General features: G+C 40.1%; 1 long non-coding RNA gene across 1 annotated transcript in view; it reads left to right on the plus strand.

Moving 5' to 3' along the window:
* LOC142748094 (uncharacterized) overlaps nucleotides 1-16,107 on the plus strand; it is a 384,295-nt gene that overhangs the window by 269,480 nt on the left and 98,708 nt on the right. The window contains exon 3 of the long non-coding RNA XR_012882136.1: nucleotides 1,992-2,069. This is a non-coding gene — a long non-coding RNA (uncharacterized LOC142748094). The remainder of the gene's footprint in view (nucleotides 1-1,991; nucleotides 2,070-16,107) is intronic.

The raw sequence follows: 16,107 nt of genomic DNA on the forward strand, positions 1-16,107 counted from the left end.
CACAACATGCTGGACACAAGAAACCTGCACACAACATGCGTGCATTTAGTGCAGAGCTTTTCACCCTCCGACGGCTGTTCACGACATGCATACATTGCACATGACACACCTGGTAGCATTGTCCATTTAGCACATATTTATATGTGGATAAAGAGTATACACTGTAAAATAAATAAAATATATAACCAAATCCTTTTTTCCCCTTAAAAATTTGAAACTTTTTTCAATACAGACTGCAACAATGCACGAAGAAAAATTACCAAACCCTAATCTACTATGTCCTTTTGTTAAACTATGGTGTTGTGTTCAACTAGGCACTTATCTGCAAAATTGCACTCGCAAACCTCGCTTGCAGCTCAGATAGAAATCACGCTAGAGGTGGAGCAAATTAAATTGATTATTTTTTTATTTTATTTTTTTAACCTTTAACGAAAACTTAATCTCAACACATTCAAACAAACTGTTAATATGACAAATTACACAGTTATTACAGACTATGGCCATGAGTTTAATTATGCATTTATCTGCAAAATCGTACTTTACTGCTCGCTCGCATACCTTGCTCCACTCAGCAAAACCTCGCTTGCAGTTTCTGTAATTTGCAGCTCGAACGAAAAGATTAAGAAGCAAAAGAGTAAAAGCATCTGGACAGCAACCATCCATTTATATATATTTTGGAGAAGTACATATTTGTTATGAAGCACTCTTTGAAGCTCCTTTTTCTTCTGGTTTGTTTTATTACACCTAGTACCTGGGGCACATGTTCTTCCAGCTTTCTCCCTGCTTTTAGAACATGAGTAATATTCAGGACCGTAAGAAACAATCGTGCAATTCCATAGCAAATAAATAGAATGGGGCTCAATTCCCCTCCATGGCTTTCTTGGTCTCTTAGGCTGGCTTTACACAACCTATTTTCAGGCGTAAACGAGGCGTTTTATGCCTCGAATTACGCCTGAAAACACGGCTCAAATATGTCGGCAAACATCTGCCCATTCATTTCAATGGGTTTGCCGACGTACTGTGCCGACGGTCTGTAATTTTTACGCGTCACTGTCAAAAGACGGCGCGTAAAATAACAGCGTTGTCAAAGAAGTGCAGGACACTTCTTGGGACGTAATTTGAGCCGTTTTTCATTGACTTCAATGAAGAACAGCTCCAAATTACGGCCGTAATTGACGCCTCGCAAAACGCGAGTACGAGCGATTACGTCTGAAATGCAGGAGCTGTTTTCTCCTGAAAACAGCTCCGTAATTTCAGCCGGAATTGTCGTTATCGTTTGCACATACCCTAACTGTCTCTTTCCCAACATCTGAGATTACTTTTACAGTGGTGAAGGGCGCCCTCTTGCTTCTATGCTGGTAAAGCCTCATGCACACAGCAGAGCCATGTGCACAGAGCCAGTATGGAGGCACGCAAGGTCTATGTGGCTCCAAACTGCATATGCTGTTTTATGGCAAAGAGAATAGCTCTGTAACCCTCTGTGGTTGTAGAGAGCTGTAAAATGATAGTGTGCATGAGCTCTTACCCTGCCAGTTATACCTATGTTTATATTACTATTATTCATTGTAGTTCTCTGGGTAACAGAATTTGCAACTTGGATAAAGATATTTGAGAGAAATGTTGAAAAGGGTGAAATGTTGGTGCCCCAGTGAACCATAATAACAGCTCAGTATAACATTAATAGGAGTTCGGAACAAAATAAGCCATGGTTCCAAATGGCCAATGGGAAATCCAGCGCATGGTATTTATTTTACTGTAAGTTGTATAATTATCCTTGCCATACTGGAGAATTTCCTCAGCCAATTGCTGAAATTTACTGATTCACAAGAACATGGACACTTTGACTTTAAAAATTATTCCCATTGTGTATTGGTCCATTTTTATTTTCTCTGTATATATTGACTACATGCTTTATGAGTTTATTTATTTATTTTGGGGGCAGAGAAGGGCGCTGCAAAACATAATTGGAACATTCTTTGTTTTATTCACAGGTCTGGTGGCTGGACTTGAGTCTGAAAGGCACAAATCTAGCATACATGGGACGAGAAAAGGCCATATCAACATTTATTGTAAGTCTTATTATTATTATTATTATTACTACATCCAGGACAACACTTAGTATGCAACCTGTTCTGGCCAGCTGTTTTAACGATAGCCAGTGGGGTTCATAGAACAGAGGGGGCTCATAAAAAGAGACCCCACACTTTGATGCTGAGTTTTGCTACCCAGGACATAAGGGCCTGGTGTCTTTTTGTTTTATTTCTTCACGTCCATTCTATGGGCAGTTTATCCTACCTGTTGTTTACTAACAATGCAATCCCTCTGTGGAGGGAAGTGTTGCAAAGGTTTTGCAATGGGGTAGCAAAGTGGATGGGACCAACCAGGGATGCCGCATAGTTTGTATGCCCTTGATGGAGTCACTAAACTACTTTCTTCTGAGTGCTTCATTCTGTTGTTTGACATTTGGCATCCAAGCACCACTATCCTAAACATGACCAATGTATGTATGGGTTGTTTTATTTTGTATATTGTGAAAGTACATTATTTTTAGTTTAGTCCGTATATGTTTTTTTTTACAGGGTGCAACGTTCTATTTTTGAGTCCTATGAATAGAACCAGATCCAAATAAAACTGATTAATACACTGATGCAAATGAATATCATTTAATAAATCAGTTATCAAATCATCTGCACAAAAAAACCCTGAAAAAAACATACTAAAAATAACACTTGTGTCGATCGGCCCACTACATTGTGCTGAATATTTTGTAAACGGATACAACTTTTTTGTATCTGTATGTAATCCATATAAATAATTGAGATCCATTGAAGGAAACCCTTCTTTACAAAACTAGTGTGAATTAGTCTTTAAAGAGGTTTTTCCACTAGGGCAACTCCTGTCTATATGCCCTATTAGGGGATATGGAGGTCATAGTGTAACCCTCTGTATTAAACAATAAGCCCAAGACCGTACCTGGAGGCTGGTCCGTGTAGTTGGAACTTGGATGACATCTCTTTAATGGAGAAGCAGAATAGCACAACATAGGGGGAACGTCTCAGGGAAGGTAAAGCAGAGTACCACAACACAACAGGGAAATACTTAATTGGCACCATACAGACTTGTTAGAGGTGTAGCGCACGGGGCATGAGTAGTTTGGCAGCTGGCAGGAACAATGAATGAATGGGACCATTATTTAGTTGGCACAGGCTAACTCGCGGTGCGAGGTCTAAGGAATTCTCCAATCTTTACACTAAACCTCACAAAGAGGTATGGAGCTTGCCGGTAAGATTCCCAGGCTGTGGTCCCAAGGATAGTCTCCAGTAGACGGACAGAATCCAGATGGTGGATTGGAAACATTTTTTGGTCAAACTGAGTCGGAAACAAGGTTAGGCAAGGTCAGGGTCATAAGTCAAATAAGGCAGATTCGAGACGATAGTCAGGTTAAACACAGGAAAATAACAAAGGGAACAAGGCCGGGAAACTCACCACCAGAGCTGATAACCAAGGGAGGAATTCCAGGAGCAGATCTCCTTTAAAGGCACAGGAGGAGTGACATCTTTGCGCCGCGATGGATTAATTTCTTGAGGCTGGAGTTACGCAGCACAAGCAGAGGAGAGCCGTGGCGTCCCCTCGTCATAGTGACGCCATGACTCCGGATGGGCCGAGACACTGCTCGCCAAACAGGGAGAATGTCAGGGAAACACATAGAGAGGAATTCCTTGCTCAGGTTCCCCCTTTATTTTTTTAAACTTTGAATTTTTTTTATTAGTTTCAAGAGACAAACAAACAAAGGAACATGTCAGCCGTCATAAAGCCACCATATTTTCCAGTAGAAAACACACATGACCTTGTCATATACTGTTATATTCTCTGGGGAGAAGTGCCGGCGAGCTTTTTAACCAAACGTGCAATTGACGTTTAAGTGCGATCAATTGTGATGAATGAGAATCTAATGCAAATTCGTGATGCATATGGGAGTTAACCTTAGCACATAGGTCAGTAATTGTAGGGGAAATAGGAGACTTCCAATGTAAAGCTACACATTTTCGCGCTGAGGTTAGAATGTGCACCACAGGCCAGCGATGTTCTGGAGACATCCCTGCTACCCTAATATTCAATAAGGCCATATCTGGGGCTAGGAGAACATCATGACCAGCCACCAAAGAGAAAATCTGGAAAGTAGCCTCCCAGAACACTTTAACTATAGGGCAGGACCACCAAATATGCTCCAGTGTACCTACTTGCCCACAATGTCTTCAGCAAAGATTCGAATACGCCAGAATAACATGAACTAGTCGGGAAGGGTAAAGGTACCATTGTAAATGTATTTTTTTAACCTGTTCCAAATGATTCACACAGCGGGATGAACACATCAATCAGTCCTAAGCTCTTCTCCACTGAGTTACAGTTGTCAGAATATTTAAATCATGATCCCATTTGTGCATATACGGCAATTTCTCTTCCACATTCCCTAACATCAACAACGCTTTATATGCAGTGGACATCCCCCTCGTATAGTTTTTATGACCCAGTATAAACTGAATCGGAGACATTGTGCAAACAACCTGCGACTGTGGACACCTTTGAAGAGCATGATGAATTTGCAAGTATTGATAAAATACCACCTTTGGTAAAGTGGCTTCACAGTTTAGGTCCTCAAACGACTTAAAAATAGAATTACAATAGAGTTTATCTATAGTATCTATCCCTGACCTACTCCATAACTTAAAATTAGAATGGGGTATATGATATTCCAGACTTTTTAAAGCGAGATATTTAAAGGGGATCTGAATGTACGATTCGAGTTTTAACAAATATCTCCAAGCATCCAGAATGGCTTGCATAGATGACAGGGGAGTATTTATAAACATGTTGTAAAAATTCCGCCTCCAAAAGAAGTCTAGTAGATTGAAACTTAGTAAAGGTTTTTTCTATCTGAATCCATTTATGGTCAGAAACAGGATTCCACCAATCCCGCAATGCATCAATTAGAAAGGCTCTGTGGTACAAAGCGAGGTTAGGAACACCCATGCCTCCTAATTTAATAGGTAGGTATAATACCTTACGTGATACCCTGGAATATCCATTGCCCCATGTTCACTTCCCAACTAAAGCCTGTAATTTATTAATATGGGTATTAGAGAACTTATAGGGAAGACATCTCATTACATACAAAATTTTAGGTAAATACAACATTTTGAAACTATGAATTCTTGCTATCCAAGACATTTCAAGTTTTGCAACTCTCTCCATCTCACTCTGTAGATGTTTAATCATAGTGTCCACATTACGATCTATCAAGGACCTGGCAGGTATGGTCAATTCCACCCCTAGATACGGAAGCCCATCAGTCACCCAAACAAAGGAATATATTTGTGGTAAGGAACGCAAGGAGTTGTCTAACACAAAAAGAGGCAAAATAAGAGTCTTGGACACATTTAACTTATAGTATGACAACTTTAGAAAAGGTATCCAACACCCCCATTATGGCTGGGATAGATGATTCTGGTTTAGTACATGTACTGATAACATCGTCTGCATATAGATCCAAATAATGAAATTCCCCTCCCCCCCACCGAAATACCCGATATGCCATCATGTAAACGAATATGCTTCGCTAACGGTTCCATAACTAGAGCAAATATTACTGGAGACAACGGGCAACTCTGTCTAGTACCATTGCTAATAACAAAACTATCTGACAAGAATCCTGATGCCAATACTCTTGCATTGGGAGATACATATAGAGCCATAATAGCCTTTTTGATGTCTCCCACAAACCCAAATTTAGAAAGGACAGCATCCAAGTAACTTCAGTGCACCCTGTCAAATGCTTTTTCTGCATCTAAAGACAAGAATGCACTCGGGACCCTGGACATCTCAACCACTTGCAAAAGGTCTAACATACGCTGTGTACCGTCCCTAGACTACCTGCCCGCTACAAATCCCACTTGATCCGGAGAAATCAAAGTAGGAACGACCTCTTGTAATCATCAAAAAGCTAGCAACTTGGAATTTATTTTTAAATCACAGTTCAACAACGTTATAGGTCTAAAATTCTCTGGTTTAGTTGGAGACTTCCCTGGTTTAGGCAAAGTGGAAATAATAGCTTCAGAACTCAATGTAGAAATAGAGCTATAGGTTTGCCAGGAGACATATAAACGTAACAAATATGGTGACAACTCTTCTATAAAGATCTTATAGTAATCGTTGGACAAGCCATCGGGGCCTTGAGCTTTATGCCTAGCGCACAATTTGATGACACGCTGAATTTCATCAATTGTAAATGGGGCATTCAAACGATCCAACTGAAGTCCAGAAACAGGTTCCCCCTTTATGAGTCAGAGAAGAGAGCCATTGCAAAGGCAGCTAACTTCCTGGAGGAGGCATGTACTGTAATATGACAGCTTCCTCTGGTAATAACGTTTGATCACTGGAGGATTCAGCTGTCGCGTCTGATGTGATCACCTGATCACAAGAAGGGCCTCATGTAAAGGAGAAGTCTAGACAACTTTTCTATTGTATAGATAGTGTAAATCTCTTAACTTTTAACCTAGTCTCCGTAAAATTAAATTAGTAGTACTCAGATTAGAAGAACACCACTGTTGTATTTACTCTGTTGTATTTACCCCATCAATACAATTTAACAAAACTGAAATTCAAGCTTCTACTTTTATACCACTTTTCTACTTTTGTGAGAGTACCCAGTAACACGATAAGCCATGTATATAACTGAATGTAAATATACTGAATGCACTGTATGTACACGGTAGAAGAGAGTGTTCACAAAGTCCAATCCGACCTTTTCCTTTTATCATTGCAGTAAGAGCAATTAGGATCTGCTGGCAATGTTATAGGTAAATAGCGTATTTGACGCAATATTATATTAGAGCAGCACTAACATAAATGGCACCTTTTGCTTCATTAATGTGTATAATCTCGTGTTACAGAGTTGGAGTTGCTAAATAAAATTGTTGTGGTTGGTGTGTGCATTCTTTCTGCCTTCTTGTCGGCTTAGACAGGACTTTAAAATTGATGGATCCTTAAATGCTGCCTTTTAAAAGGTCTTATCAACAGGGAGATGCCTTTAAACTGATCAATTGAATGACAAGTAGAACATTTCCATATGTACACTAGCAGATTTAAACAGATGCCTTCTCTCCTATTGTGTTCAATTCCACAGCAGTTCCTCTGCCTCTGCTCAGTGATAACATGGTATTATTCATATTCCCAAGGCCACCTGGGCTTTTATTTCTCCCACTGCGCTACCTCTCTTTTAAGGTGTGTGTCGAGGAAGATATGAAGGATATAGAATGTTGAGCGGAAAACTTTCATGTCAGGGTTGTGATTATATATTTTCAGGCCTCCCTGCAGGATAAAAATGTATAAAAGAGACATGGATTTTCTGCTTTGAGCAGTTTCCCAGGTACTAACAAAACACTTGTATAGTCGCTGATTAGTTCCTGCTCAGGTAATTGAATTTGGATTTGTAGAAAATTTAGATGGCTTTTATGAAAGGCAGTTGGTATTAAATTACTTTCCATGTGAGGAGTCCAACTTCAGACCGGGTGCAGCTGCCCATTCTTCATTATGAAAAACCTATATGAGCACTAGCAGCGTCTGAGAACTACTATTTCATGAAAACCATTAGAGGAAACTGATTCTCTCATGCAATTTTCCTTAATTCCTAAGCTGCTAGGCTGAAAAATTACTCCTACAAATGATTACGCTCCCTTACCCTGAAGTCAATAACAAGCAGAGAGGATCCAGGAGAAAATATTTATGCACTTTATTTCATCCTACGCAATATCGAGGTCTCAATCGACCAAAGCAACCAGGACACTGTCCATCTTGGAAGATATGTTTACTACATAAATAAACAGAGTAAGAATGTTATGGAAACCTGACTTTGATACATTTTGATGAAGCATATATAAATCTTTACAGCAAGCAGTAAAGGGAAAGATAACGTCTTCATTACATTTCTTCTCCAACATGTTATGTTTTAGAGAGTTTGTGAGGCTTCTTTACTATCATCAAGGACAACATACAAAAGAAAAATATGTCCAAACAACAAATCAGATATTCTCTTTCATACTCTTAGACCTCATACACACATCTGTGACCTTGTATACAGCCGCAAAACACGGACCGCACACGACCATTTTATATAATGGGCAAGACTGGTCCGCAAAAACTGACAGGAATAGGATCTGCTCTGAGTTTTGCGGATCGGGCACAGGGATCAGCAAAAAACACTGATGTGTGCATGGTCCCTTAGAAATGAATGGGTCGGTGTGCTACCCATTAAAAAAAACGGATAGCACACTGAAGAAAATAACTAATGTGTGCATGAGCTAATATTGCACTTATCAAAACGAATTGCTGATTGGCTGCTCCGGGTATAGGCCATGTCATAAAAGCCTGCTATATACATATATATTTTTTATTTTATTTATTTATTTTTCTTCAGAATATCAGTACTGTACTCCCCTTTTCATCGTATTATATTCATATTCTTATTTGTATATGTACTCATATGGCATGCTTGACCTATATTATATAGGTTCGTTATTAAAACAACATAATTGTCTTCTCTCTTATACTTCCTTTAAAGCATATCTCTTTTAGATGTAAACAATGGCACTGCAAACCTAAGGCCTCCATTCGCTAAGGCTTTTTTTAGCGTTTTAAAACACAGAATTTTTTCCTGCTGTTTTTTAAGTCCTATAGAGAAGTCTATGGAAAAAAAAGTCAGGAAAAAATCCATATTGTACTGAGAGGATGCTGGGTTTTGAAACTAAAATGCCACTGACCAAAAGAAAAAACAAAACAAAAAAAAAACCCTGCTACTTGTGTCCCTGGATAGACAGAATTACAGGGTCCATGTAAGGCTCGATTGCCCGACAGCACTGGTTTCCACAGGGGAATGTGAGTGTGAAAATCAGCACCACAAAGAGGGCATAAGCCCTCTTGCTTTTACGGGGGGGATATCTCTTCTGTATATCCTCTTCAGTTCTTTTGGTTGTTTTTTTAACATTTTGTTCCATTTCCATACTCTAATTCAAAGTAAGTTAAACTTTTCCAAATTTCTGGAATTCCCCATTAAACCAGTAACATATAATATGGTCGAAAGACTGACAGTTTGCAGCGGTCACATGGGTCAGATAGGTCATGAGGTAGTTTTGTCCCATGTGACCACTGTAGCTCGTGATTGGCTGCAGCGATCACATGGGACAGCTACGTGATCTCATCTGCCGACAGGGACGCGTTGTAACGGGAGACCTGCGGAGGTGGTATGTTTTTTGTTTTTTGTTTTTTGTGGAATTGCAATGATTGCCTTGTTTGACTCTCTGATGTATTCTAGGACTGTATCCCCCTTGGATACAGTCCTATAAGACATTAGAGAGTCTGACATGACTATAGGGTTACTTCCGATCCACGGCAAATTTATTCGGACCCCAAAACTAATTTCAGGAAATTCGCTCATCACTAGAAAAGATTAAAGGAAGTACTGATATGTCTCCTGTTTTATGTAAACAGAAGCAGCAATGAATTATCATACAAACATCTACAAAGATAGAGTTCCCAAGTGCAATAAATGATAGCTACTGTAGATTTTCCACTTAGCTGAGAATCCTGACAGAAAGTTTCAGATTTTTATTAAAAACTGAAAATATTTTTCTCTCATTGAAACAAAACCTGTAATTTTAAGGTATTTATAAGTTAGTCAGAGCATCTGTGCTCTCTAAATAACCCATCATTTAGAGCAGTGCTTCTTAGGCCTTATTCACGCATGTCGGCCGTATTTCCCAGACTGTACACAGTTCGGGGAGCCGGGCTCCCTGCCTCCCCGAAAAAATACTGTCCTGTATTGAACATGTTTTCAGTACGGGACAGTATTCCCGCAGAGAGGCAGGGACACCTAGCGTCATACATGACTAAGATGCTAGGAGACCGGCTCCCTGAACTGTGTTCAGTCCGGCAAATGCGGCCGACATGCGGTGCGTATATCACGGACCCAACACTGAAGTGTGAATAAGGCCTTAAGCTGTGAGGCTAGGCTCACTGGTGAGGTGTCCGTAGTTGTTTTGGAGGCACAGCAGGGAAGGCATTTTTGACAGAATTGATTAAAAACTGCACAGGCTTTTCTCTGGCTGATTCCATCTCTTGTTTAGTAACAGAATTGACTCCTTTTGTGCTTATATTAGGGCTAGTCCGCAGTGGAATTCTCCAGCGGTCGTTTTTTACATTTGTTTCAATAAATTTTTAGGAAAGTTAGTTCAGACGTGGCGGAAAATTCCGCTGCGGACCATAGGCTGCGGTGCAGAATTTTCCCTCCGCAGCATGCACTGACTGTTGCGGAGAAGAAGCAGAATTTTACTGCGGATTTCAGCCTTTGCAATGCAAAAACTGAAATCTGTGGCAAGTCCGCTGTGTTTTCTGCAACGTCTGAATTACCTGTCAAATATGCAAATGTTGGTGCAGATTCGTGGCGTAATTGCCCCAAATCTGCACCGACATTTGCAGCGGAAAAATTCTGCCACGTCTGAACATGCCCTTACTGTCTAGGAGACAAATAAAAGATAAGTAGATTACATTTTCAATTTTAGCATAGATATTGACCAATGGTGAGACCCAGATATCACTTTGTTCTAAATGATGAGGCCCCATTAGAATAAAATTGAGAAGTAGAGATGAGGGAATCGATTCTAAACAAATCGAATTCGGTCCAAATTTTCCAAAAGTTTCATATTTGTTAAAATCCAAAACTTTTGTGGTTGTGGTTTTGCTGGCTGCCATTTTACAGATTAATAAAAGGAAAAGTGAAGAAGAGTAGATTAAAAAAAATACCATACTCACCTGGTCTCCTGTAGCAACGCATTCCTGCCGGCCTCCTGAGATGATTTGTCGGCTCTTTCTACAAGTGGCGACACCTCCTTGACTTTTTTTTATGAAACTAAGCTTACAAGTGCAGCGCTGCTCAAAATGAAACAGTCTGCACTTTTCTCTCTTTCCCTGCTCTATCCCTGTGTGTCGGGGCACCTTCCCACTCCTTCTCCCTCCGTCCACGGGTCCTGCCCAGAGATGACGGAGCCAGTGTACTCGTTATCTGGGCAGATAAGGAGCTATGATCACCATGAGTGTCTAATCATGGTGATCATAGAAAAGCTTGTTTTAACTCTAAAGGCCCTTTTACACTGGGTAATTATTGGGCAGACAAGCTTTCATAGAATGCTCGTCCACATACATAGCACCGTGTGACAGGAGCAAATGAGCGCCGTTCAGAAATGGTGGAATTGCTGTTGAATTCCGGTGCAGACAGGCCGCAGTGGAATTCTGCAGCAGCCGTTTTTTACATTTGTTTCTACATTTTTAGGAAACTTAGTGCAAACTTTGCGGAAAATAACTGTGTGGAAATTAGGCTGCGGCGCAGAATTTCCCCTCCGCAGCATGCACATTATGTAGCGTATTTTCATTGCAGATATCAGCCTTTGCAACGCAAAAACTGAAATCTGTGGCAAGCCCGATGGGATATCTGCAACGTCTGAATTACCTGTCAAATATGCAGATGTTGGTGCAGATTCGTTGCGTTATTCCCCCTGAATCTGCACCAACATTTGCAGCGGAAAAGTTCTGCCACGTGTGAACATGGCCTAATAGGGAAGACTATTGGATCCTCCAAATGGATACTCATCACCCCAAGGGGTTAAATTGGAGGGGAGATCTCCTATATTTATACTAGCTAATACATTTTGGCTTTGAAGGGAAAAGTTTTTTCCTATTTGTATTTTTTAATGACTTCTTTTTAAAACAAGATACTTAAAATCATTAAGCCAACAAATACCATCTAAAATGTATGTAATATTCCAAGAATGTTTTGTACAATTTTGCATGTCAGCGACATAATTTACAACATGCCTTATATATAAATTATATTTCCAAGTGTAAAGTATATCTATTATTCTGGAATTTGTACATAATATTTATATACTCTGCATGCATATTTAGCGCCTAATTATACATATTAATTATTTTACTATGGTTTTTGTAAAATTTCTTTATATAATTGATATATTTTGCATTTTTTTTCATTGAAATAGTTTAACAATAAACAGTCTTATTACTTTGACATTTTTGGTGCAATTTATTTATGTCTAGATCTTTCCGCATAGTTTCAAAACCCATTTGATAATATTGGGACTGTGTCTTCTTACACATTTCCCATTTAGTAGACATTTTCTAGATTATATTTTGTTACTTTTTCTTCATTTTTTCTAGAATATGAATTACACATTGCATAACCTTATCGCATAGGTTTCTACATGCGTCTATACATTTTGTAACTTTTTTGTAACTTTTTTATACATTCAATCTATTTCTGAAAATGGTGTGTAGAACTGTTTTTTAATTAGATGTGTCAGGATTAGTTAACTGTGATTTTAAAACACGTATCAAATTTGTTACATCTTGCTATGAGTACGAACACTTCTGTTTCGAAACGCGTAGGCGGTAACACGCCTTGCCTGTGTCCTCTATGGACTTTTAAAGATGACCAAATAAAGCTCTTTTTATACTACACACTGTGGATGTGCTGAGGAATATCTTCTCTTTTTTTCCTAATATTATGTAGGTGACCATCGTGATACCAAAAAACCAGCGGGTATACCGTTGCCATGAAGGGGTTTCAGAGCAAAACATTGTCCAGTACGTCACACTGCCTCCAGTCTATGATGCCAAGTCATTAGTATATACTAAGCCATAAAGAGAAAAAATACAAAATAATACTCAAGATGAAAAATATACCCTTAGTCAAAGAATGAATGTCAGAAACCTATGGATATGATGAACACTAACAACTTATCGTTGACCATGATGGGAAGGTCCATCTTCTGAGCATGTTTATGTATATATTAGTTACTATGTCTGTTTCAGTATATGTCAACTATGTATTTAAACATGTTATTTCATTGCTGCTATTGCTTTATATTCTATTGCATTAGTCATGATGGTTGCCATTTGGAGCTATATACATCCACTCCAGCCTATTATACTGCGTCCCTCCCCCTTTTCCATGCTTACTTGTGCAGCCTCCCCTGTGCTATGATAGCTGGTACGGACCGTGCATGTGCGGGTCTCGCCGCTTCCCCAGTGCTGCTTAGCATCATCGTTCCCATGAACACTAATGAATGTTGTCCTATGGACATCCCGGCATCACATCATGACACTGATTGTGTCGGTCGGAACATGTGGGCGGTTCCAACATGGCTGAGCCACGCCTCTGTTGCCTGTGGCTCAGTTGTTGCGGCACTGGCTGATGATTTTTTCCCTTTATATATCCTTATCTTTTTAGCCACTATTTGTCTCCTAAATAAGACATTAACAAAAGGCACGTCGAGGCGTGCTTTGTTTTACTGCCTCCCTTCCTTCCTAGGACCTTCCCATCATGACCAACGGTATGTTGTTAGTCTCCATCATATCCATAGGTTTCTGACATTCATTCTTTGTGCATAGCTTAGGGTATATTTTTCAGCTTTGGCATTATTTAATTTTTTTTATCTTTATGGGTTAGTGTATACTAATGAGTTGGCATCGCAGACTGGTTGCATGTTCGTTTGGGTGTTTGGTAGACTCTCTAGGGACTGTTTAACCTTCCAGCAGCACACTATTGTATTTACAGAGTTGGTCAGAGAAACCTGTTAACATCCCTGATATCATGTCACCTATAATTTATTTATATATTTGATACCCCCTTGCATGCACCCAGCATGATATCCTTGGTCATTGGTGGGGTTCTTTTTTGTGTTTCAAATATGCATATTATTGTTAGGCATAATTTTTTGTCAAATTACTTTTGTCTAGATATGTTATAACTGGTATTATCTGGTATGTGTGCACATATACACTAGGATATGCTCCTGGTAACGGATGTTGAGGTGTATTATTTTTATGTGTCTCTGGACATTCTGTTTCCATCTTGTCCATCTAGCTCTTTCATACATTTTTAACTGTGCTTTAGATACTATTGTTATTTGATTATATATTTAATAAAGCTATCATTTATATATCTGCTGAGCGCTTTATCCTTCTTTTTGGGTACATATGTAGGATTTGCAGTCTTTTCATGAAGGGCCCTTTAGGGTTTAGTTAGAGGTAATTTGTAAATTGTGCATTTACCATTCTATCATAGCCAGTATTAACCTTTTCAGCAATTTGTGCTATTGTAGCTCTTCTGTGGGATTAGACCAGAGGAGTTAGCCTTCGCTCTCCTTGCGTATCAATGAGCCTTGGGCGCTCATGACCTTGTCGCCAGTTCAAAGATTGTCCTTCCATGTACCACTTTTGGTAGGTACTAAGTACTGCTTACTGCATACTCAGTTGCCTGCTCTGCCATTCACTAGGCTACAGTCCACGTTAGGCCTGAAGCTCATAAGATGCTGAGACAGGGCCCCTGCGCAGGCCATCACTGTAAGTCAGTGCATCGCGCCGGCCTGTGTATAGGTCCCGTCTCCATGTCTCTTAGGCTGCAGGCCTAACGTGGTTGAATAGCATCTCCGTTCGTCGTGGGAACGGGGCTAGGTCAGTATAAGTTTTTTATTTCTTTAAGGGGCACCATCTACAAGGGGGGCGACTGTGTGACACTATCTACAGGGGGGGCTGTGTGGCACTATCTAGAAAGGGGGCTGTGTGGCAATATCTACAGGAGGGGCTTTATGGCAATATATTCAAGGGGTGTTGTGTGGCAGCATCTACAGGGGGGCTGTGTAGCACTATCTACAGGAGGGGACAGAGTGGGGCACTATCTACAAGGGGGTGTGTGGCACTATCTATAAGGGGTGACTGTGCGGCACTATCTACAATGGGAGGCTGTCCGGCACTATGTACAAGGAGAGGCTGTGTGGCACTATCTACAAAGGGGGCTGTGCAGCACTTTTTAAAATGATGAGGCTGCGGGACACTATCTACAATTTGTGGCTGTGTGGCACCATATAAAAGGGGAGCTGTGAGGCACTATCTACAAGGGGGGCTGGGGCACTACCTTCAAGGGGGGGGTTGTGTGGCACTATTTACAAGGGGGTGTGTGTCACTATAGGGAGCGGTGTGTCGCACTTACAGGGGTATTGTGTGTGGCACTATCTAGAGGGGGACTGTCTGTGGCACTATTGACAGGGGGACTTTGTTTGGCACTATTGACAGGAGGACTGTGTGTGGCACTATACAGTACATTGGGACTGTGTGTGGCACTATCTACAAGAGGACAGTGTGGCACTAGCTGCTGAGGGACTGTGTGTGGCACTATCTACAGGGTGGTGTGTGGCACTACCTACAGGGAAGTGTGTGGCACTATCTAAAGGGGAGTGTATGGCACTATCTATAGGGGGTGGCACTATCTACACGGGGCACTGTGTGTGGCACTATCTACAAATCTTTACTACTGGTGTTCAGCTTGGACCTTCACCCGATGGTAAGTGGTAAGTAGACCTTTGCTTTAAATAGTTGAGTACCTCTGATATCCAGTATAATTTTGCCAATGTCTACAAATATAGTGTCATTTGTCTATGTTGGGGAACATTTTAAGCAAATTAGATCACAGCCCATGACTGAAAACTTCTTCCACGAGAAAAACATGCACAAAATGACAGCCAGAAATGTAAAAATATTTGTCATTCCCTATCCACTCAAAAAAACTGCGTGCAGCAGTTTTTACAAGTGTCAAGGCAACAGAGCACAGGTAGAAAAAGGAGAAAGTAGAAGATCTGATGTAGGCTTCTTGCCTTTTCTTCAAACACTAAAACCTTTAAAAAATAAAAATAAATATAGTATATCGTGAAAAAAAAATTATTGTACACTACAGATTCTTGAATAGAACACTTCTGGTCATTCTCCTTTAAGGAGTTTGGCCAAAATGACAGTATGATTTCTCAGCTCTAAATAGAGAAATGAGGCGACCAGTTCATGATTATTTGTCATGTATGAAAGCTATTTTCTTCTGAATCACTTACTGTATAGAAATGTTGGAATGTGCTGCTATTTATTCTGTTTTTCCAATTAAATTTCTGATTGCTCAAAAACAACAAGAACAAAAAAATCACAGAGGAGTTATTG

This window comes from Rhinoderma darwinii, chromosome 3 (genome assembly GCF_050947455.1).
Source record: "Rhinoderma darwinii isolate aRhiDar2 chromosome 3, aRhiDar2.hap1, whole genome shotgun sequence".
Taxonomy (NCBI): Eukaryota; Metazoa; Chordata; class Amphibia; order Anura; family Rhinodermatidae; genus Rhinoderma; species Rhinoderma darwinii.